Genomic DNA, 24557 nt, shown 5'->3' on the forward strand with positions numbered 1-24557 from the left:
ATTATTTTATTCTCACATCTCAAATATTTGTACAAAATTAGGCATAAAATCCTTATTAGCAATTTATTACATTTCTGTGAAGACTGTGAGTATCTGGATAAGGGGAAAGGCAAGCCATTCAAGAAACTTCATTATTTACATAATGGCAACACATAACACAAATAAAAATAGGTGATTGGAAATCTTGCATAGTATACAACTTATGAAACATATCAAGATTTATTGATTTCCAAAAATTTCTGAAAGCAAGACAATGAATAAATATGCAAAGGAGGCATGAAAAACTCAAAACATTTTACTTTATAGCATCTTTCTCAAGGAGATTTCTCAATTTGTCCCCTGTTACAAACTAGTGTTGATATCTGTTCAGGGAAAAATAAGTTCATAATATTTTGAATTGATTGATCAAAGATATGCAGAAGCTAGCCAGAGACTCTGGAGTTTTATCTTCTAAATGTTTTAGAACTAAAGAACAATGTTTTTATCTTCCAAATGTCTCTCTCTAAGCCCAGGAGCACTGAGAGCATAGTAGTAAGATGCAGGCCAATGCCGCCAACATTCGCACCCCAAGTCACTTTATCAATATCTTGAAAATAGTTTTAAAAACAATGAGATTTGCACTAAGAAGTTATGACCTCAAATTTTACCTCTGGAACTTTAATAAAACATGTAAAGATTATGTCCTGTCCATAACACTGAATTACAATAAAGAGAGGCACCAGGTCATCCAGTACTTGTCACAATGTGATCCTTGAATTGCCATTGATTGCCAAACTGTTATAGAGCTGGGATTGGATAATTACAGAAATTAAGACAACACAAAGAAACCTGTATAGCAATCTAACACTACCATAACATCTAAGTGTGTGATTATCTTCTTTGTAATTTCCTTTTATTTCATTTTGTCATAGTATCAGCTAATAATTGATTTGAAAATTTAAAAAAAGTTTCAGTAGTGGAAATATAACAAAAGGAGACTGGAAATTATAGGTGAAGAGCATGGAAGGGTCTAAGGTAAGTCTCTGAGTGCTAACTAGGATCCATAATTCATTTTAGAAGGTATGGGAATGACCACGAGAAAGTGGGGTTCCTTAACATCCAGACATGGTGTACTCACAGCTCTTCCTTGCTGTAATATTTATGCTGAATTATGGAAATATTGGCACTATTATGGACCCTTTGAATGCTCCTTCCATCCTAAGCATTAATAGTTTTATTTTTGACACTGACTAGTGCTGGAGATTTAAAGAGCACGGTAGCTTCCTTTGCTAATGACATCAGAACCCCTGTTTTCCTGGTTTTCTGTCATCCCTTTGTCTGTTTAGTCTGTGAACTCAAGTGGCTGTCAGAATAATCCAGCAAAGTGACATATAGCATTGACTATGTAGATTGACCACTCAGTCAATATCTTGCATTTTTTTTTGTTTTTTTTGCTTTTCTTCACTTTATGTTTTTGAGAACTCTAGATCTATTTTCCACATTTTTCTTTTTTTTCAATTATTTTCTTTTTTTAATTATTGTACTTTAAGTTCTTGGACACATGGGCAGAACATGCAAGTTTGTTACATAGGTATACATGTGCCATAGTGGTTTGCTGAAATATAACTTATTGAATGAATATATATGCTACCTAAATGTATGATTGAATAACACTTCAGCAATGAATAGTAATAGTTGAGACAAAGAAGGTGAAGTTTGTTCATGAAGGCAAAGTTCAGAGACAAAATAAATGTTTATTCTTGAGGACACATAGAAATAACATATTTACAAGGCAAAATGGTCCCAAGGAAAGTAAAAGTGACAATGAAGATTTTATTTCTGGTTGATTACCAAGTGCGCTCAAGAAGGACACTGTTAGTAGGATACTTTCCTCAACAATCTATTCCCTTGCTACTATTAACTTTAATTTGTAAACAACATCATAATGATTTTACAGTAGAATTCATAAAGATCTCTCTAAATCTCCATCATAAAATACTGCACAAAATCCCTTATCTTGTCAACATGATTACTGAGGTAGGATCCTGTGATTTTTACTCTTGGATCTTTCACAGGGTAAGTTAAATGAAACTGATAAAGTAAAATGGCATTTGTAGTAAAGTCTCCTATTTCCAGTGTTCTCTAGTGTGAAACAACTAGTTAAAATGTATCACATTATATTTACAAGAAAGATTAGTAGATCTATCCAAACATTTGTATTGAAAACACACTTTCCTGCCAGTTGTTTCTTGGTTAAAAATGACTAGGTGGTATAAAATAAGCATAGCACTTTTTCACAGTTCCAACTATAACTTTTTTTGTGAAATGCATGACTACACATTATTAACTGTCCCTATATTTTATTGTCTTGAGCCACAATAGCAGATAATCAGTTTTCCCTGTAATGAGCAAAGGTACTAATCAATAATTAGCTACCTGCATACAAACTGAGCAATCTTTAAAATTATTTCCATGTACTTGAACACTGAGACCCAGAGGCAAATATTCAGTGTCTATTGTTGAAAGATGCTCATAAAAACAGAAAGGTAAGATATATATTCATTTTACTGTTCTTTAGTTATTATATTTAATATCTGTTTACCAGTTTCAAAGTTAATTGAATTGAATTATTTTAGAGTATTTACAGTGTATAAATTGGGAGATAGAAAATCTATTTTAGTAAAATCTATTTTCCTGTAAATAACTACCCTTGGTGATTACACTCTTCATTTATGTGTTAGGATAACTCGAATAAAAATAGTTTTCATTAAGTCAATCAAATCTCTTCTCCCTTATACTAAATGGGAGAACTTTTTACAATTCCAGTATATCTGTAAAATTTAAAGAAAGACTAAAGTAGAGTTGTTAATTTAGTAAGAGTCACACACAGTTTTTTACAAGCTTTGTTTCTACCTTGTCATTTTAAGCATTTTGATGTCAATAAACAGATGTGTAAATACAGAAATTGAAGAATAAATTTCAGGCCAAAATAAAACAGTTATTTCATATTAGGAATATTTTCTTAATTTCCTCCCAAATTTTAGCTTACAGATGTTCAAACCTACTGAAGAGTTAAAAGAATTATAAAATGTTGACTTGTAACATGGGCATTTCAACTATATTCACTAATAATTAATGTTTTATAATATTTGTGTTCTATCCCTCCACATACACACACACACACACACACACACACACACACTCATGCACACACATACACAATTTAGATATAAATATATGATTTATATATAGTTTATACAGTTTGTTTTTGCTGAGTCATTTGAAAGTAAGTTTTAGATAATATGACAACTTCATCCTTGGATAATTACCCATCCTTGGATAATTGGATAATATCATATTCTAAAGATATAGTCATTCTCCTGTACAACCAAAATACCATTATCACAGTAAGAAAATGAATTTAACAAATCACCATGTAATACAGAGTACATATTAAATGTCCTGGATTGTCCCCAAAATGTATTTTAAAAATCGTTTGTGGTGTGTGTGTGTGTGTGTGTGTGTGTGTGTGTGTGTGTGAATTAGTTTGCTTGCTTTGTTATGTTTTATAATTAGGATTCAATCAATATTTCCCTGTTAGCAGGAGAGCTCCTGGTTCAGCATTGCACATAATGCAATACCCCCTATACTTTTGATAACTTGTGTTTTCAAACACAGTATCATATTTATGTCCAAAACAAATAATTAAGTAAAGAATAACACAACATTAATTCACTTATCTATTTGGCAAATATTTATTGAGGGCTTATTATGTACCATATACTCTTCTAGGCTTGAGGATACAGTGATGAACAATACAGAAAATTCCTTGTCTTCAGGCCGGGCGCGGTGGCTCAAGCCTGTAATCCCAGCACTTTGGGAAGCCGAGATGGGTTGATCACGAGGTCATGAGATCGAGACCATCTTGGTCAACATGGTGAAACCCCATCTCTACTAAAAATACAAAAAATTAGCTGGGCATGGCGGCACGTGCCTGTAATCCCAGCTACTCAGGAGGCTGAGGCAGGAGAATTGCCTGAACCCAGGAGGCGGAGGTTGCAGTGAGCTGAGATTGTGCCATTGCACTCTAGCCTGGGTAAGAAGAGTGAAACTCCATCTCAAAAAAAAAAAAAAAAGAAAGAAAATTACTTGTTCTCATGGACCTTGGGTTTGGAAGATAGATATGTAGAGAAATAGTCACCTAAATACATAAAAATATATTTAGATAATAAGGACTATAAGTGAATAAAGCTGGATAATATAACAAAACACAGTTTTGCTCTCTGCTTCTAGTTAACAGGTTGAGAAAGAGTTAATTTGATAAAGTGTTACTGATGGGAGACAGTCAGCCATTTAAAGTGCTGGAAGAAGAGTCTTTTAAACAGAGAGAACAGTTAGTACCAAAGCCCTAAGGTATAAATGTTCTTAACAATTGTGTTAACAAAGGTATTACGTTTATATGACATCATCTTTTGGGCAGTCCTGTAACAGATGTTTCGTTATCCAAAGTTTATATCATGATGTGGCTTCCTCCAGAGTTCCAAAATTTTTTCTCAACAAGTTTATTACTTCAAGGCTTACTAACCAATACCCTTGAGTTTTACTTTTGTCTGTGCTACTTATTAACTTTTTTTTTTTTTGCCAAGTTTTGTCAAGTGGCATGACTGCATAGACTTAATTCCTTATACATAATTATGAACCTAGGTAATTATTATAAGAACTGTTAAAATAACAAAAGAGACATGAATAGATCTCTTAAGAGAATAAAACCTAACAGTGCTTATAAAGTGCTTAACAGTGTGCCTGGTTGAGGTTGTGAAACTCATACTTACCTGTATATTGTATTTCCCCTTCTTAAACAAATGTTCAATTCAATTCAGGCATTTTTTTTTTAATTATTATTATTTTACTTTAAGTTCTGGGATACATGTGCAGAACGTGCAGGTTTGTTACATAGGTATGCATGTGCCCATCGTGATTTGCTGCACCTATCAACCAGTCATCTAGGTTTGAAGCTCTCAATACATTAGGTATTTGTCCTAATGCTCTCGCTTTAGAGAGTTGCAATGTTATGACAATATCGAAAGGATAATCCTCATTATTTCACTTGAAACTATCTTTTAAACAGAACAAAATTGATGATTTATTTTGTATAAATATACGGAATTTCTAAATTTATAAAGAAAGATGTTGATATGAAAGTCATAAATTCTTATAATAATTTTGTGTGGAAATTCTATGCTAAAACAATCAAATATGGAAAAATTAGTGGTTATTTCTAGAATATTTCTTTACACTAATATTAGAAAGAAACATCTTCCACTTAAAGAGTCTTTGGAGTAATCTGGGATGGAATTACCTAAATGAAATTGTTCAAATCCAAAAGTATAATGGTAATAGTGTGTGGGAGTAAAAAGAGGCCTGGCTTCCTGGCTTTTAGTCCTGATTCTATCATATTCCTCACTGTCTGACCCTGGGGTTCAACTGATGTCCAGTGTGAAAATGAAAAGTCATCTACCTCTATTAATGTGTTTTGTCATTGGTCAAACATCAAGGTTAATCTAAGCAAAGATCACAGGTGAATGGCCCAAGCACCAAATTGGGCTGGGATATGTGTTTGTTATGTCTACATGTTTTTAAAGTTTTAAAAGCAAGCAACTTAAAATTGGCATATTTCACAAGAATATCTGCCTGGTCTTGAAAAATGGAATGAACAGATTCCCGTCTGCATTTCTATTGACCAACAATCTGTTGGAACTAAGTAGCTGCTCCCTTTTCTAAGACAGGGATTGTGCACTCCAGTTTCTATCACTCACAAAACATATGCAATGCACTTTCTACTCCCACCCAACTTGAGCCAACTATGTTACCTGCCTGACCCTACCAGAATTTGAAACTGGACCTTAACCTAAACTATTTCTCAGGTTTTTTTTCAATTATGATACACAGATTTTGAGAATGTAAATATAAAAAGTGCTAACCTTTGGGTAACTGAAAGATCAAACTATCAAGGCATAAGAAAGATGATGTTCATTTTGAATCTATGATTTTAATAAAATGTATTATTTATGTATGTATTTAATAGCATGCATTGAGTATATTGTCTACAGCTAGAAACTTTGTTAAGCCTTTTACAGGTAACATCTTATCTGGTTTACAAATGAACATCCTTGTACTTTTGACCTGAAGAATCAGGCTTTAAGAGGTAAATAACTTGTCAAGGTCATACCAGCTAGTAAGAGTACAATTAGCACTAGGATTCTGATGTGTCTCAGTCTATTATAGAAATTGGGTTCATTTTCACTATGATATAGTGTTGCCCATTTGCTACACATGAAATTTTGAAAAACTTTATTATACTCTCTGTAATTCTGTTTTCTCACTTTTAGTTGGCATTAATATTATTTACCTTACCGGTTCTTTATGATAATTAAATGAAAATACATGGAAATATCTAAATATAGAAATCAGCATACAATAGAAACTCAATATCTGTACCTATTTCTAGCCTAAGCACTTACATAGTATTCATGTTATATAGAACTTCTTTGGATTGCAAAGCAGCTAATTACTGCATAAAATTTGTTTTATATTTCCACTGCCATTAGACCAAAGAATTATTTACAGACATTAGAAAGATAGCATCAGGGGATCTGTCTAGAATAGAATGAATATACGCATTGCTATCAAGTGTCCACTGTGAGGAGGCAGTTGTTTTGAACAGGCACCAGGTGGACAAACAGCATGTGTCAACCTGCCATTAAACCTCAGACTTTATCAACTGGAAACCAGAGTGTGGAAAGAGGGATTATACTGTATGATTCAGCCAGTGTATGATAAGGCATAAACACTATGGCACGAGCCAAAGCAAACAAACAAGTCTGTGAATATTGCAAATGAAATGGTTGTCTCATTATACTGAGATTCATCTTGTGTTCAGCTCATGCAAATAAAGTCAGTTTATTCCTAACTCTTCCGCAAAAAAAATATATATATATATATATATATATATACAGAAGTATCAGAATGCTCTATAAACCAAATGTGAGATGCAGGTGCTTAAAGGGACATTTTCTAAGTTAATACAAAGGTTTTATTAAACCTTTATATTAATGTAAATATATAAACCTTATGCATTAATAAATATATATAATTTTAAAAGACTTTTTCCCCATTACAAATAGTACGTAATGATAATTTAATATGCTTTGGTTTTGTTTTGTCTTAAGACAAAAAATATCGTATTTCTACTTTAGGAATAAGTAATATTAATTACTCAATAGGCACAATTAATATAACATAGACTTTAGTTTGGGGGTTGGCAAATTATGCCCTGCTGGTCAAATCTTTCCTGTTGCCTTATTTTGTAAAAATATTGGGACACAGACAGCTCTTTTTTTTTCACATTATGTACAGCTTCTTTCATGCTGTAATGCAGTTGAGTAGTTGCAACAGAGACCATATGCCTATCAAGCCTAAAATATTTCTTCTCTGACCCTTTACATGAAATGTTTATATAGCCTTTCATTTGGTTCAATAATACAGTCTTTTCTTTTTAATATCACTTCTTCACCTTCTTATTGGAAAGAGAGAATTCTAGAAGTTACTTGAAGAAAAAAACTTCATGATCAATAGAGAAAGGAGAAATACTCAAGGAGTAAGAGGGAGGTAAATAAATGATCTAGACATTAGCTTCTTCCCAGAATTGTATGGCCTTTAAAATCATTTGCAGGAAACCTACTGTTTGCAATCAACCTGGAGAAGAATTTAGTTTTAGAAACCTACTGTTTCTAAGAAACCTTAGAAACCAAGGGTTTACAATCTATCTGAAGATAAATTTAGTAGAAGCAATGAAAAGAGGACATCTCTGAACAGGATATCAGGACTGAGGTCATTCTGTTCAACTTAACAAACATGGTTCAATTTGTTCAGCTGACCAAGAAGCAGAGATACAGGCTAAAAAAATCACAGTGTTATAATGTTAGCATAGATTGGACAAAATTAAGGCAAAGGTTTATCCAGGTTTCCAAAATCAAACATACCAGCCTCAACTCTAGCATTATGCATGATTTTTAACAATGATAGGTTGTGTGCTTGTTTTTAATGCAAGCAATATTGAGAGTTATTTCAAACTTCTCACAAAAAGATAACTTTATTGAACCTCATTAGTTTCTCTCCATAAAGGAAATTGCTAAATCTGAAGACTGAAAGTAATCTAGAGAGTAAGCCACATGGCCTTCAGCTAAGAGATGATTATTACATGTTCTTGCATTGTCCTATAACATTTTGCTGTGTCCAGAGTATTTGACAACATTCCTTCTTGTTTTCTTTCTTTTTTCTTTTCTTTTTTTTTTTTATTTTTATTTTATTTATTTATTTTTTTTTTTGATGGAGCTTTGCTCTTGTTGCCCAGGCTGGAATGCAATGGCGCAATCTTGGCTCACTGCAACCTCCGCCTCTCAGGTTCAAGTGACTCTCCTGCCTCAGCCTTTTCAGTAGCTGAGATTACAGATGCCCACCACCACACCCAGGTAATTTTTTGTATTTTTAGTAGAGACAGGGTTTCACATGTTAGCTAGGCTAGTCTCAAACTCCTGACCTCAGGTGATCTGCCCACCTTGGCCTTCCAAAGTGCTGGGATTATAGGCGTGAGCCACCAAGCCCACCCTCCTTGTTTTCAATATTAAACATCTAAACTGCACCTACACTATTTTTGTTTACAAAAATCTTAAAGTTTTATAACAAGAAACTCAAGTTTCATCTTAATACAAGAGTACTTGAAAAAGAAGTAGAAGAAAAGCTTAGATCAAGGGTCAGTAGATGAGAACCGACTGGCCAAATTTTACCCACTTTCTGGTTCTAAAAGTCTTACAAACCATAAATGACTTTTAAATAATTGCGAAAAAATTAAGAAACACAGCAATATTTCATGGCACATTAACATTTTATATATTCCAATGTCAGAATCCATAAACAAAATTTTACTGGAACACAGTTATACCCATTTATTTAGGTATCTATGGCTGTTTTTGAGCTACCATACCAGAGTTGAGTAGATGTGGCAGAAATGTATGGATCACAAATCTGAAAACATTTATTATCTGGTTTTTTAAAGAAAATATTTGCTAGCCTTTGGCATACTGTTTTATCTTATTTATGGTAAATCTTTTAGGTCTAGCGTCTAAAACAACTTCAACAGTTATTTTACATTTTTATTTTTGATCAATAAGTGTCATTTACTTCCTAGGGAGTATGCACTAGAGGGAGGGAAATAAATGATCTAGACACCAGACACAAAACTGTTTCAGGAACTAGGTTTAAAAATCTATTTTCAATTATTTAGCAAACATGCATCCATTTACTTAGAAAACTTTAGTGGAATACTTAATCTAAACTACTTATATTAGTAATAAAATACAGTGACCCTGAGTGACCCTGAAATATGCACACAATTATGTATGTTTGTATATATTTTTCTTTACCTCTGTGGCCAAACATGGTGTCTGGCAAGTGTTAAGTGCTTAATAAATGTTGATGTGACTAAACAACCATGTGGCTTTCTTCCCAGAAAAATACATAGTCCAGTAAAAGAAACAAGTAAAAAACAGATTTGTCCTATGGACTATGAAAAAGATGTAAATAACTCCTCTGTGATAATAGAGAAGGGAGGTTTCACAAATGTGGCATTTAAGAGGAATCTTATAGAGCAATTTATACATATATATATATAGACCCTCTACTCAATTCTTATCACTGTGTGGAAGATGATATAACTGGTTTGCCATTAGTAAGTGCTAAGATGTAGAATCTAGAAAGACTCATCAGGAAAGAGGACTGGCAACCAGATATAGGAGCAAATAAATTAGCTGTCAGTAATTGGTTATTTGTGTTGATGAGGATATTGTGGCAAGCAGAGAATCATCAGGTGTAACTGGACTTAAGACAATCCAAGTAACCGAGAAATCTAGCAGCAGCAAAGCAAGGGACAGAGTCTCAGCAAAGGAGCCTGAATTCCTGAGATGGGTCTCTCCAATCCAGCCAATGAACCAGAACTTGACGTCTGGTGATGCTGATGATAAATGAGAGATGGCAGTGTAAGCAGGCAGGAGATATCTGGGAAGGTCAGGGAGCATAAACTGCAAGTGCAGGGAGCATGGTAATGAAGAGTTCTGGGATAGATAAGTCTGGAATCAGGGAGACAGGCAGCTGGAAGATAGAAAGGGTCAGAAAAGTTAATCCATAGGAAATGAAGTTCTTGTCATTAGGTTATGACTAGGGCAGTATTTTAGCCCCCAAAAGACACAGGAGAGTAAGACATCATATCCAACTAAGAGGAACATGTCATTTGTTGTAAGTAGATTAATAATCTCTTTCTCTCTCTCTCTCTCTCTCTCTCTCTCTCTCTCTCTCTCACACACACACACACACACACACACACACACACACACAGAGCTTAGCTATTAAAACTAAAGTGGTTGGCAGTTGTTTGTCCAAAGAATTAAGGCAAGTGCATGACTAGAGGCATATTATAAGCCATTATTATATATCTGAGGGGCAAAATAAGTCAGAGTGCCACACGGAGAAAAATCTGATGTGACACTAACTCATAAGTTATTGCCCAGTCTTTGTGCTTGATCATGAATAGTGTAGATTCCTATTATTGGACTTAGATCACATTTAAAATGCAAGTGGTTTGATTGAGAAGACTGGCAGAAAATTGGCACAAAAAGCCAAGGCAGATTTCAGAACATACAAACCAAAAGAAGAAAACAACGTTCAGTAAATATTGACAATGAAGCACCGCAAAAGCCCATATAAGATTGCAATGTGATGCAGTTATCAACCAATACCACCATGAGCTGGTTTACCCAATGAAGCTTTGCCATATTTACTTATTTCTCTTTCAAATTATTTAGTAAATTGACAAATACTAGTAAAAGAGACACAATATCTTTGAAATTTGAAATGAAATCCTTTTAATAAATAATGAAAGGGTGGTTAACGGTTCAGTTAGGTGCTTTTTTGCCCAGTGGAAAATAATTTACTGAAAGTTAAAAAGCAAAAGGAAATGGATATTCAAAACTGTTTCACAGGCTTTCCCTTGATCCTCTCAAATTCCAACAAGTTTACCAATAACCTGGATAAAGAACTAGAACATGTGTATATTTAAGATTTTAATATACTCAAAAGCTGATTGAGAAAGTTGTCGCAAATAAAGAAAGGGTTAAAATAAAAATAATAATAATATATGGTATTGAATAATGGGCTATAATGACACTCAACATTAGTGTATGTGAAAAAGATTTGGGACTTTTAGGCAACCATAAGTTGAATACAAGTTGACAATATGATGTGGCAGCTAAAAAATTTAAGACAATTTTAGCCTGTAGAAATAAGAATGTGGGGTCCTTATTAATGGAGACAATAAGCTCACTATGGTACTAGGCATCTTAGCCCAAGAAGAAAACAGTCAAAACTAGAGCTCTGTATAACAGAGCTAAAAAGAGGACTGAACAGTTTTAAAACATGCATATGAAATATAAGTTGTTTACAGACCTGGTGTTCTGCTCTTCCTGGAAGATCTCATTCCTGATTCCATGCGTTAATGGGGCTATCAAGTATACAGTCTCATACCCGTGCTCACAAACTCTTCCTTATTTATCAATTTATTCATTTCTCTTCTTGGATGCTAAAAGACATAAAACTACTTGTTTCTCTACTGAATTTCACTAAAAGTATTCTTGGTGGAGTGTTTGACGCAGGCTTCTCCTCTTTGGTAGTAAATTTGCTTCAGAATGTAGACAGAAGTGTTTAAGCAACATACTGCTTCCCTCCTGATATTTGTTTCATTAAGTCAGATCTACTTTGGACTTCCTAAACCAGTTATTTGGCTAAATTATGTGAGTCAGTGTGTTTTAAATTGTTTTGCAATCACCTGTTTTGAAAGCTTTGCCAAAATACACTATCCTTTTATAATGAATTTTGAGAAAAGAAGGTAGGAAGAAGAGGTATAGAAAAGAAGCTTACTTGTCTTGAACTAGCGTGAGCTGGCACAAGTTTGGCATTATCTTTTTTTTTTTTTCCTTAATTGAAAGTATTTACTTAGTATTGATGGTTCTATCACAGGAGAGGTATTTATCTTTGCATAGAAGACACAAATCTTGAATTTTTTTTTTTTTTTTTTTTGAGATGAAGTCTCGTTCTGTCATCAGTCTGGGAGTGCAGTGGCATGATCTCAGCTCACTGCAACCTCTACCTCCTGGGGCTCTAAGAAACAGATCATCATCCACAATTCCCCTGCTTCCTGCCACAGTGATTGTGTAAGCACAGTTACTGTTATAGCCTCTATCACCCAGGATCCTGAGTGGCTAATGATAAGCAGAGTCCCCTTGTCAACCTCCACTGGCTATGTAGGATGAGCGGAGTTCACAGCTATTGTTTCAGGGCTGACACAAATGTAGAAATGGAACCATGAGATATTAGAACATATTAACCCTAAAGATTTCAAAAAAGGGTCCTAGAGTTTTAGAGCTCTTAGTTGAGCCTTAACAACTTAGTAGGAATAAGGTGAATGGAAAATTATTATAGCATCAAATAGGCCATACAGAAAACAGAGAGAATGATGTGTTAGGAAAACTGTGGAGCATGGTTCATCATGACTGGAGATCAGTAAAGTACCCATAAGTAATTTTGGAAAAGTATGTAAAGATCAATTCATAGTGGACCTTTTTTTGGCAGACTTATTTATAGTTATTTGCTTTCGTAGAGAGATTTAAGTTTTTATTAAGTGCTTGAAGCTTACAAAAACATCTAAGGCAGAAGATGATAAACATGATAAACCTTGAAGCATACAAAGACATCTAAAGCAAACTATGATAAACCTGAGAAACAGCTTAAAAATAAATTTAAAATACACACAAAGCTCCCTGCATGTAAAATTATTCATTCACCTTCTTTACATCCCCACAGGTAATCGTTATCCCAAATATTACTCTATGAGCAGCGTAATCTTAAACAATATATATTATTATTTTATTTACTTGTAGGTGGTATATAATAACATACTGTATGTATTATTTTTGGAATTACTCTATTTTTAAAATTAGTCTGTTTTTAGCTAAGCACAAGATGCTCATTTAAAATGCTGCATAAAAATGTGGTATATGTCCACTATGGAATACTATTCAGCCTTACAGAAGAAGAAAACTCTGTCACTTGCAACTACTTGGATGAACCTTGAAGACATTATGCTAAGTGACAAATACCATATGAACTTACTTATATGTGGAATCTAAAAAGTCAAGTCATTGACACAGAGTGTGGAATGGTGATTACCAGAGGCTGGGGAGGTGGAGGAGATTGGGGTGATGTTGGTCTAAGGATATAAAATTTCACTTAGCCAGGAAGAAATTAGTTCAAGAGATGTGTTGTACGACATAGTGACTATAGTTAATAACAATGTATTTTACACTTGAAAATTGCTACCAGAGTATATTTTAAGTGTCCTCACCACAAGTATATGAGATAATGCGTGTTAATTAGCTTGGATTAGACATTCTGCAATGTACACATATTTTAAAATATGTTGTATACCATAAATATATATAATTTTCATTTGTTACTTAAGAAATGAAAATGAAATACTGTATAGTACTCAGTTATTTGAATACAATAATTCTTCTCTTTTTTGCCCTACAATATGGCATGTAGGTCATACACTATTTCTCACTATTATAAACATTGATACACCAAACGTTTTATAAATATCTCTTGCTACACATATATGCAAGAGATTATCTGGAATGTATTCCTGAGTGTGGAATCACTGAGTCTAAGGATATGCAAATATTGAATTTAACTAGATACTGCTAAAGGAAGAGAAGAACTTAGACTTATCCCACCAGCCAAAGAAAACTATGGAAGGATAATTACACAAGGCCATCAACATGATCAGATTTTGTTCTAGAAATCTGTAGCAGAATATGCAGACTAATTAGACTTGGGCAAAAATGTATGAAGATGTGAACTAAGGCAGGGCTCAAAGGAGTAGAAAAAAATAGGAAAATCACAAGACATTAGGTAGCTAAATGAGGAAGAGAGAAATAATACATTCAGTTTACATATTTATTAGCAGGCCTGTACTCTATTCCTCCTCCCATTTCTGAGTTTCTTCATACACTTGGGTAAATTATTATTTTTCTTCACAATTTTTTTAGTTGAAGGCAGAGAACCATTTTGTATTGCTAACCCCACTGTGCATAAGACATCTTTTTAGGATATTTGTGAAAACATATTATAATGTTAGAGTTACTCTTTTAGAGTCAGATTATGATTATCATTATTAGTGAGACAGGGTCTCACTCTGTCGCCCAGGCTGGAGTGCAGTGGCACAATCTGGGTTCACTGCTACCTCCACCTCCCCAGGCTCAAGTGATCCTCCCACCTCAGCTTCCCAAGTAGCTGGAACTACAGGTATATGCCACCAAACTCGGCTATTTTTGTTTTGGATTTTTGGGAGAGATAGGGTTTCACCATGTTGCCTAGGCTGGTCTCCAATTTCTAAGCTCAGCAGATTCACCTGCTCTGGGATTACAGGCATGAGCCAATGCACTCAATCCTAAATTTAAATCTACATATAGTGTGTGACTTTTCCTTCCTCTGTTTCTTTTTCTGTTCAACAGAAATAATAATAATACCTACTTCATTGGATTGTCATTAATACTAATTGAGATATACATATGTAACATATAAGGAACATATAGAAACTACTGTGGCATATAGAAGTTACTGACAAGGATTAGCTATTGTTATTATTTTAATTCATGAATCAAACCTGAAAGTAGGTGGTAGCATCCCCTAGTAAGGTTATTGAGATCTAGAAAATTTTATTAAACTTGCCAAAAGTTCAATTAGAAATCAGGAGATTTAGGATTTGAAAATGATGTTGTTTCCACTAAGGCACATTGCCTATAGTTTCTTCCCTATTTAGTGGGTCACCATTCCTCTTTTTTTCCCCCACAGGAATCAAGTAGATTGATTATATAGGACAAATTTTTTTTTAATTGAATGATTTGCTCTTATTTTCTTCTTCATTTCACTATTACTCTGTAGTTTTATTATTTATTATTCTTCAGAATATAATTTATATTTTTTTCACTTTTGAAGAAGGCAATTTAGATTTTATAGCTTTTATATGACGTTCTTAGGATAAAGTCTGGACATGCACGGATTCTCAAATATTAACACTTTCACATAAAGGGAAAATAAGTTATTGTTTGCCATAGTGTAAATGGAGAGTTAGAGGACACAGAAGCTGTGCACTAATATGAATTTATACTTTCTGAAAATCAATTTGAAAGTGAAAATATAGAATATGCTTAGCAAAAATTTACAAAGAAAAACACACATATTTTTGATTATGTTAATAAGATAAAAGAGTTAATTGTGTCAGTGACTTGGAAAAATGGGTAGAAATAAGGATTAATTGAACACTTTTATTTATAAGTCAAAAAACCCAAAATATATCCCCATGTACTTATGATTTTTTTCTGTCTAATGTGCTTTAGGGAATCACCAACAATTTTATTTGTAACTGTTTACTTTAAAATTTTAAAAATTAGTGGTAAAACACATATTGGGTTTCTTTCATGGGTGCAGCTTTCAAGGTAAAGGATGTCTTTACATTAGCTAAATGTAAGGCTTATTGTCGATGTAACATGAGGAAACTGAGGCAAGTATGAGAAAATGAGAAGCCAATTCATTTAGCTCTCAGGCGACTTTCTGTGGTCCAGGAAAGGGCTGGAGAAGTCGCGCCCTGGCTCCCTGTTCTGTATTGCCTTCCTACTCAGGACCTAGCATACCTTCCCAGGTGTCAGTTATGGGAATTAATGAAAAGCCCTCCTGCCCTAATCAGACTCCTTCCTTAGCCTGTAACCTGGATGGGCACCCATTCTCTCACCTTTTCACCCCTCTCCCATCCAGGGGTTGTAAAATAAGCTTTTAAAACCCTAAAACTTACCTTAAGCTAGTCCATTTCAGTGTTCTGACCTCATCAGCTAACTGATCTTCTCTCACACAAATCTCTCACTCACCTAGGATCCTCTCATCTACGAAAGTTTCATCTATTCTTTATTAAAAATCCTTCAGTCAGCCTCCATCCTACTTCTCCACTCAACCCGGCTACTCTGCTTCCTCTTCTGCTCCACTCTCCCTCCCCAACCCATTCCTGTCCTAAACTCATAAATACACTTACTAAACCTCAGGAGGGCTTAATTATTCTTCCTCCCAATAACAGTTGGCCTCTCCCTAGCTTCCTCTCTACCAGCCGTAGAAGTAGGGAGTGGCGCTCTAAGTTACAGCATCACTTCAGCCCCTCAACTGGAAGACAAACTCCGGGTAGCCATTAAAACATCAGCCGCCTCTCCGACATTCCTCCAACAACAAATAACGTTACTGGCTCAGGTAACTCTCCAAAATTGGCGGGCCCTAAACCTGTTAACAGCAAATAAAAGGAAGTACCTACTTATTTCTCCAGAAACAATGTTGTTATTACATTAATAAAAGTGGTCTAGGGGAGGAGAATGTCAACACTCTCTATCGTCTTCAAGAAGAGCTCCAAAGAAGACAAGCATACCAGCCTCTTGTCTTAACTGGTGGCAGTCCCCCATACTTACCTGGCTAGCCCCTATCATCACTCCCATTATGGTAATTTGGCTTTTGCTAATGCTAGCCCCTTTCTTTCTCAGGTTTTTACAAGCTCGCATGAGGGAAATTTCCAGGGTAGCTGTAAATCAAATGCTGCTTCACCCCTATGTGCCACTCACAACCGAGGCACCAAGCCAACTGACCCTCCCCACTCTGCCCCTGTTCAGCAGGAAGTAGCCAGAAAGAAGTGGTGTCCTGTATCATGAAAAAGGTCGGAATGTAAGGCCGGCTGCCTCGCAGAGGGTTAAACAAACAAAATCCATCTCTTTCCACGTCTGATAACTATGTCAGCACCCGAGCTCGCTATCTGGTCTTGCCGCAGGGCTTCTCTGCACCCGCGTCTGCCTACCAGACCCAAGCCCACATTCAGCACTAAATTATGCATTCAACCCCCAGCCCGCTGTTGATAAACCCTATAGGAAAATTTTTTCTAAAGAAGCCCCATCAGACCCTGCCTGGTAGCAGTCTGCTCTGTCTGCCCCAGAAAGGCCCGCATACCCATAACCACTAGCTCCAAGCATTTCCTGCTTCTTAATAGCCAATAAGATTGCCTTCACTTTGTTTCTCCAACAGCCAATCAAGGCCCACTTACACAAAGTCCTGCCCACCTACCAATGGCAACTAGTTTCAGGAACTTCCTACTTCCTGACAGCCAATAAAATTGCCTTTGCTTTGTTTCCCAAATAGCCAATCAATCACCTTCCATCCCCATAAAACCCCATGACCTAAGCAGCTGGGCGCCACTTCTCTGGCCCCTTCCTGGATCACAGAACCTTGCCCGAGAGCTAAATAAATTCGCTTCTCATTTTCTCATACTTGCCTCAGTTTCCTCATTTTACATCGGCAATAAACCTTACACTAATATTGACAGCAATACTGGGCAATGCCTGGAGTCAGTTTTGGTTGTCACAGTTACAGGAAGGCATTACTGGCATCCAGTGAGTAGAGGCCAGAGAGGCCATTAAACATCCTAGAATGGACATGAAACTCCTCCCAGCAAAGAATTATCCATGCCAATGTTTCAATGATTTGGCAATTAAGAAAACCTCTCCTGTATTTATGGCAGGTTAAACTTTCGTATCACCCTAACTTTTTATCACAAAGCTGTTTATCATGGAATTATCTTGAATTTTTTGACTTTCAATGTCAGCCTGATCTCAAAGTAGAACACGTTAACAGGACAATTTTTGGAGGCCAGGTGTTAAAATAACACTGTTTAAAAAAATAATAAACAAGGTTACCGCTACTCAGTTACAATTTGATCACTAATAAATACTCATTGCTCATAATGTCCCATTGACATTAAAGCATGATATGATAAATGATCACATAGTTAATTATTTTGCTACAGCTTCAACATTTAAACATATAGTTTTGGAAGCAATTAATCCAAAGTGGATTAGTGTTTATGCAGGATTGTGATAAATAAAATGTCAACAATGGCACAGAAATCTAGCTGCTCTCAGCATACGTAGCATGAATATCCTACACATAGATATACTGTGTTCTTTACATTTCTCATTTTTGTCATTGTCACCAACATTACAAAGAACAATGAGCATTGTTTAGACAAAAAATAAATCTACCTTATTTTTTCCCTAACCCACCGAACTGAAATTGATGTCTCCTGTATTTTCAAAGTAATGTTTTTATGACTCCTTATGAAAAAGCCTAATACCCGGATCATGATATATATGTCTATATCATGTGTATCATGGAGTACATCTCATTTACACCTGACTATTTCTCACTGAATTACTGCATTGGGTCTTTCCTCCTTCCAAAACATTGTCCACATCGTCAGTTATCATAAATACAAACACAAAGCTCTCAGCATGCTAGTCACATATTTTAAAACTGCAAATTTCATCCCCTTGCCAGTAGAACAAATGCTTAGTGAAGCACATAAAAATATTTTCTTTTGAGTAACAATTTAACTATCTAGTTTTATCCCTAATTAGTTTCCTTACCTTTTAACTGGATTTTCAAGAGTTTTCATTCTTGGACAAATCAGGCTACTTTTTTTTAAATATACATACTATTTTCTCGTACTCGATGGCTTTTGTGCACTCACTCTCTAAGTAATTTACTTTTCAAGGCCCAGCTCAAATAACATCTTCTTTGGGCATCCTGCCTCTAGTTCACATGATGGCTACATTTTGTTCCTTTCTGTTTCACAAGTTCTTAGCCACTCTGTTTCTTATATAGTCTTCTTTCTTTTTCTCTATTTCTATGGTTTTCTATGTTTTGGGATAACTTAATAAATACTTATAAGCAGTTTATTTCATCTTTTTCCATGATTAACTTTCATCAAAGCATCTACCATTTGGGAAGAAATAGTGTCACACTATTTATGAATATGACATTGGTGTGGTCATTGAAAGATAAAGGATCCAGGTAACACAGGACAGATTATATTCCATCTGGTCCCTGGCTCACCAATTGGGTACTATTTGATGGAAATAATATCTAATCATAAAGTCACAATTTTAATTTGCGGAGCAGACTGTCACATTCTTTTATTCTCAGTATATGTTATACAATAATGTTGATGAATTAACAAATTGCGTTTGATGAATTTTCAGCTAATGGTAAGGGTTATTGTAAATGATTTTAAATGTAAGGTGGTTATTATTACTCCAAAAGTGTTTTGGAGTTAACATTAAGTGCATATTGATAGAAAGGGAACATGCATTTTACCATTTAATATATTTCTAATACCAACTAGAAGTGGCATAAAATAAGGTATCAATATTGAATAAATGTTCTAGCAACATAAATTATAAATTTTAAGTGACTTGCATAAAATATGCATAAAACATGGTGCTTATTAGTAGTCTTACACAGTTTCCTTTCTAAGAAGCCATTAATATTTTGATGACCTTAGGTATACAGTAATAAGCTTCAGAGAGAGCCATCCATTAAGCCATTCTACATTTAACTAACAGAGTAAATTCCATAATTAGAGTTGCTCCCGCATACACAAATATGGCCTGAAGAAAATTTTAGGTGAAAAAGTATTCTGTGAAATCTAGGGGAACCTCAAAGTGATGTAAAAAACCCTTTAGTTTCTTATGCTTTGTCTCCTGCTTTATCACTATCATTGGCTCAATATCTAAAGTTAATGAAATAATCTACACAACAAACCCCCGCATCACAGGTTTACTTACATAACACATCTGCGCACGTAGCCCTGAACTTAAAATAAAAGTTAAAATAAAATAAATAAACTTTTCAACTTTTTCCTTTCCTTTTCCCTATTCTGGTCTATACAAAATGATTTTTTTTCACTGATATCACAAAGGAAATTCTCTGAGAATTACAGTTAATCAGACATAAGTTTAGAATTCCAGCTCCCCTAAATCTTGCTAGGGATGTGATTTCAGCAAATTACAAAACCTTACTAAAACCCAGTTTTCCTAGCTATAAAATGGGAATACAACAGTAATTGCACCAAGGGACTGCCATAAGCATTGAGTGGAAGGTGCCTAGAATTCTCTTCTTATAGTCATTGTTCAATAAATAAATTATTGTTATCGTCTTGCTTTCTCTTCCTTCTTGTTTCTTGTAGTCTAAATCAAACCTCGTGGAAAGTAGGTTTCATCAATTTTTTGGTTGATGTTTTCTGTTATAACAAGTTGAGATGAATTTTATAATTCTAGTATTTTGTTTATATATAAGACACAGATTTTTTTGTTTAAGCAATATTACTTAATAGCTACTCTCTAGAGCTGCAATGTCTAATACAGGCGTCCCCAAACTTTTTACACAGGGGGCCAGTTCGCTATCCCTCAGACCGTTGGAGGGCTGCCACATACTGTGCTCCTCTCACTGACCACCAATGAGAGGTGCCCCTTCCTGAAGTGCGGCGGGGGGCCGGATAAATGGCCTCAGGGGGCCACATGCAGCCTGTGGGCAGGCTGTAGTTTGGGGACGCCTTGTCTGATACATTAGCTCCTAGGCAGAGGTGGTACTAAGCATGCAAAATGTGGGTAGTCTAAATTGAAACGTGCTGTGAGTGTATAAGATACACCAGATTTTAAAGACTTATCATGAAAAATATAAAATATCTCATTTTTAAATTATTTATATGATAAAATGATATTTTAGACATATTGAGTTAAATAAAATATATTATTAAAATTAATTTAGTGAGTATCACTTACCTGTTTAAATTGTGTTTTCTGGAAAACAAAAACTGCATATGTGACTTTCATTATATTTCTTCTGGGCGGCTCTAGGGTACTCTGACATAACGATACTCTCTGAAAGACAGATTAGAAGATATAATGCCATTTTATGTTTGGCTGGAAGGAATCTAAGAGCTCAACCACTCCAACAACCCATTTTTTATTAACAGGAAGTTAAATCTAAAGACTTAAGTAGATTTAGATACATTGTTTTCCTTTGGCCCCAGTACATAGTCTGTGTATACTCATAGTAACTCATGCCAGGAGATATGCAATGTTTATTGTAACAATGAACAAAGGGTTCATGTTTGGACTGCCTTATTTTTTCATTGTAAATGCCCCAACATCTCTACATTTACTAATGTTTACCGTCTGAATCAATCAGAATCCATTCAAAAAACTGAGCCACTCTATCTATTGTGGTAGTTAACGATTTGCTGTAGGATGTGACCTACACAAATGAGAGAGGAACTGGAAAGGCAAAATCTAGAAGGATGGTGGCAGGACTAAAAATATAGCCAATAACTAACTAGTCAGCTGGAAATGCTATGGCAAGGATACCACAGAAGCCAAGACAATGAGGTTAAATAAATAGAAGGCTTAGGGAAAGGTCACAAAGTATCTGGGAACCCAATGCCTTTGGTGACTTTGGGGCCACTGTTGAACCACCAGGTTAGCAATTAGAAAGATGAGCTGAATACAAAAGAGAGAAGTAGGGCATGCATGGTTTTCCAGGCATCATGCATCTGTCATCCTGTCTAACCACAATATGCCTCTGAAGTTAGAAGTTTTTGCTTCACATTGCCTTCTTAATTTGGCACAAATTACTTTTACTCAACTCTAGTGTGGTCCTATACAAAGAAGAAAAATCTAGCATGCAAGGTTTTTAGCCATAGCCATGTTGATATAACACAACCCAGTATATTATCTATTGATTGTGTTTAGTTAAAGATAATAAAATTGTGATCTTTCATTTTTTTTTTTTTTTTTGAGACGGAGTTTCGCTCTTGTTACCCAGGCTAGAGTGCAATGGCACAATCTCGGCTCACCGCAACCTCCGCCTCCTGGGTTCAGGCAATTCTCCTGCCTCAGTCTCCTGAGTAGCTGGAATTACAGACACGCGCCACCATGCCCAGCTAATTTTTTGTATTTTTAGTAGACGGGGTTTCACCATGTTGGCCAGTATGATCTCGATCTCTTGACCTCGTGATCCACCCGCCTCGGCCTCCTAAAGTGCTCGGATTACAGGCTTGAGCCACCGCGCCCGGCCCGTGGTCTTTCAGATTTATAAGTCTATATTTCAATACTGTATTCCCTTATGAATTTATTACCCAAAATGCTGTTTTTAATAGAATAACTTTCCTCATTTGCTACACTGTTTTGGTTATCCAGAGATATTTGTGTAATCCTTGTTAGTTATAAATTTGTGGGGTAACAAATGGTTGTCTTAACAACATTCAATGGTGTCTGATGAGGGATGAATTGTTCTTCTCTCTTGTTTTTATCTCTTCTATGCCCTCCTTTTTCTCCTTTTCATAGAATGAAGGCTACCATTTGAGCTCCTGGACATTTTTATGTTTTCTTTTTAAATGAATTACAATCTTTTTGAAAATAATGCCTTGATTGTTTCCATTTTTCCGGTAATTCACCTTCACTATTTTTGTCCTTCATCTTCAACTTGTGCTTTTTGCTAGTTGTTCTCAAGTTTGTCCTCCTTCATTACCACTCTTCATATGGTTTTTTCCCACAGGGGTGACTGATTGTTGGCTTATAATGACATTTCCTTTCTTACTTCCTTTACTTCAACCCTGGTATTACATAGTTGGTATAGTGCAGAACCTGTCTCTATCTTGCCCTATCTACCTTTCTCTGAGATTCCTGGTAAAGTATTTTTTTTATCAGATTTTGCTGAAAATATCATTCATATTTTTTTAGTATTTTATTGGTCCTGTATGTTTTATAAAGAAATTTTATAAAAATCTACCTTGCCACCATGTTCTTTCTATTGGAATTTCCACTACAATTTTTGAAGAGCTTTAACTATAAGGAATTTGTTTATTAAACTTACCATAAATCTATGTCTTTGAAGCTTTCATTGAAGATAATCAGCCTTGATTTTCTACTTCTATATCCTTAATAAAATAATGTTTAATTCCTTTTGTGGAAGATGCATCTTAAAAGTCCACCCCAAAGAATAACCATTTCCCTACTGAGTCTTTTCTTCAGTTTCAACATTCTCTCATTTTCTCTACACATCCTTTACATATTCAACAAAAGAGTTATGAACTAATCTGCATGTCTACATTTGGAGCTCTACAAGAACAAGGCTGACATGGAGAATTTATTTTAGATAAATTAACTGGGTATAGCAAAAACCTGTCTCTACAAAATATAGATAAATTAACTGCAGGTATGGTGGACCTGCAGTCCCAGCTATTAGAAAAGCTGAAGTGGGATGATGGCTTGAGCCCAGGAGGTCAAGGCTGCAGTGACCTGTGAGTGTGCCATTGTACTCCAGCCTGGGAAACAGGAAGATCCAGTCTCAAAAACAAAAAGAGAGAGAAAAGTACAAAATGCTTGCATTATTAGCAGTCACATTATTTTTAACACAGTATACTGGAGAAGGATATTTTTTCTCCTCTAATTAAATATATAGTTTTATGACATCTTAATAAGAATTATCTCACCTACTTAATCATATCCAATAATGAGTAATTCATTAGTCACTGCTAGAAAACCCTTTCAGTTATGTTTAAAGCAGAAGAGGAGGTTTGCATTACAGACACAGAGAAGGTATCCATGGCTGGTGTACATGCCACCTTTTGCATATTCTTGGGTTCATCAATCCCTTCCTACTGTTCCTAACATCTAGATCCTTTCTACTACAAGTGTGGTCTCAAGCTCAGTAACATTTGCAGCACCTGGGAACTTACTAGAAATGCAGCATCTCAGTTCCCATGTTAGACCAATAAAACCAGAATATGCATTTTAAAAAAATTCCAGGGATTTTAGGAACATTTCATATTTATTGAAAATGATTCACCAGATCATTGGGGAACCAGTCACAGTTGCTTACAAGTAGTCTTTACAAATTCTTATCATCGTTTTTGAAATTGCTATCTTAATTCAATCACTTTGCTTAACATTTACATTTTAGGAAAACTTTCATTCAAATAATAAAATATTTCCTTAGATATGATAAAGTATTAAATTCTCAACATTCACATAGACTTCTAGGTGCCTTTTCTTCAGTAGAGACTCAGGCCTAGAAAGTGCACACACAGAGAGAAAGAGAGTGTCTAGATGGTCCACGACTTAGGTTTTAGGGTTATTACAGAGAAATTGGATAGAGGAAATCCATCCGCACATACAGCTACAATCTCAGAAAGGCCTCTGGATCTAAGAATTGTGATGCTTTATAAGAATTGTAATGCTATATATACAGATGCTGAAAGCACTGTAATTCCCTTTTGTTTCTGTTATTCCTTGGATGTATTCCTCATCTTTCCTTTCATTCACAAAGTAGCCTTTGGGTTTGTCTTCAGAGACAGTAAAGAAAATAGGATCTAAAGATACTACATGTGGTTTCAGAGCCAGTTTTGAAGAAATAGAATCTCAGGAGCCACAGACTAAGGGGCAAACAATTGAGAGTCCTTACTACCTGCAGCAACAGAATAAAACAAA

Source organism: Saimiri boliviensis, chromosome 17, assembly GCF_048565385.1.
Source record: "Saimiri boliviensis isolate mSaiBol1 chromosome 17, mSaiBol1.pri, whole genome shotgun sequence".
In the NCBI taxonomy this organism is placed as follows: Eukaryota; Metazoa; Chordata; class Mammalia; order Primates; family Cebidae; genus Saimiri; species Saimiri boliviensis.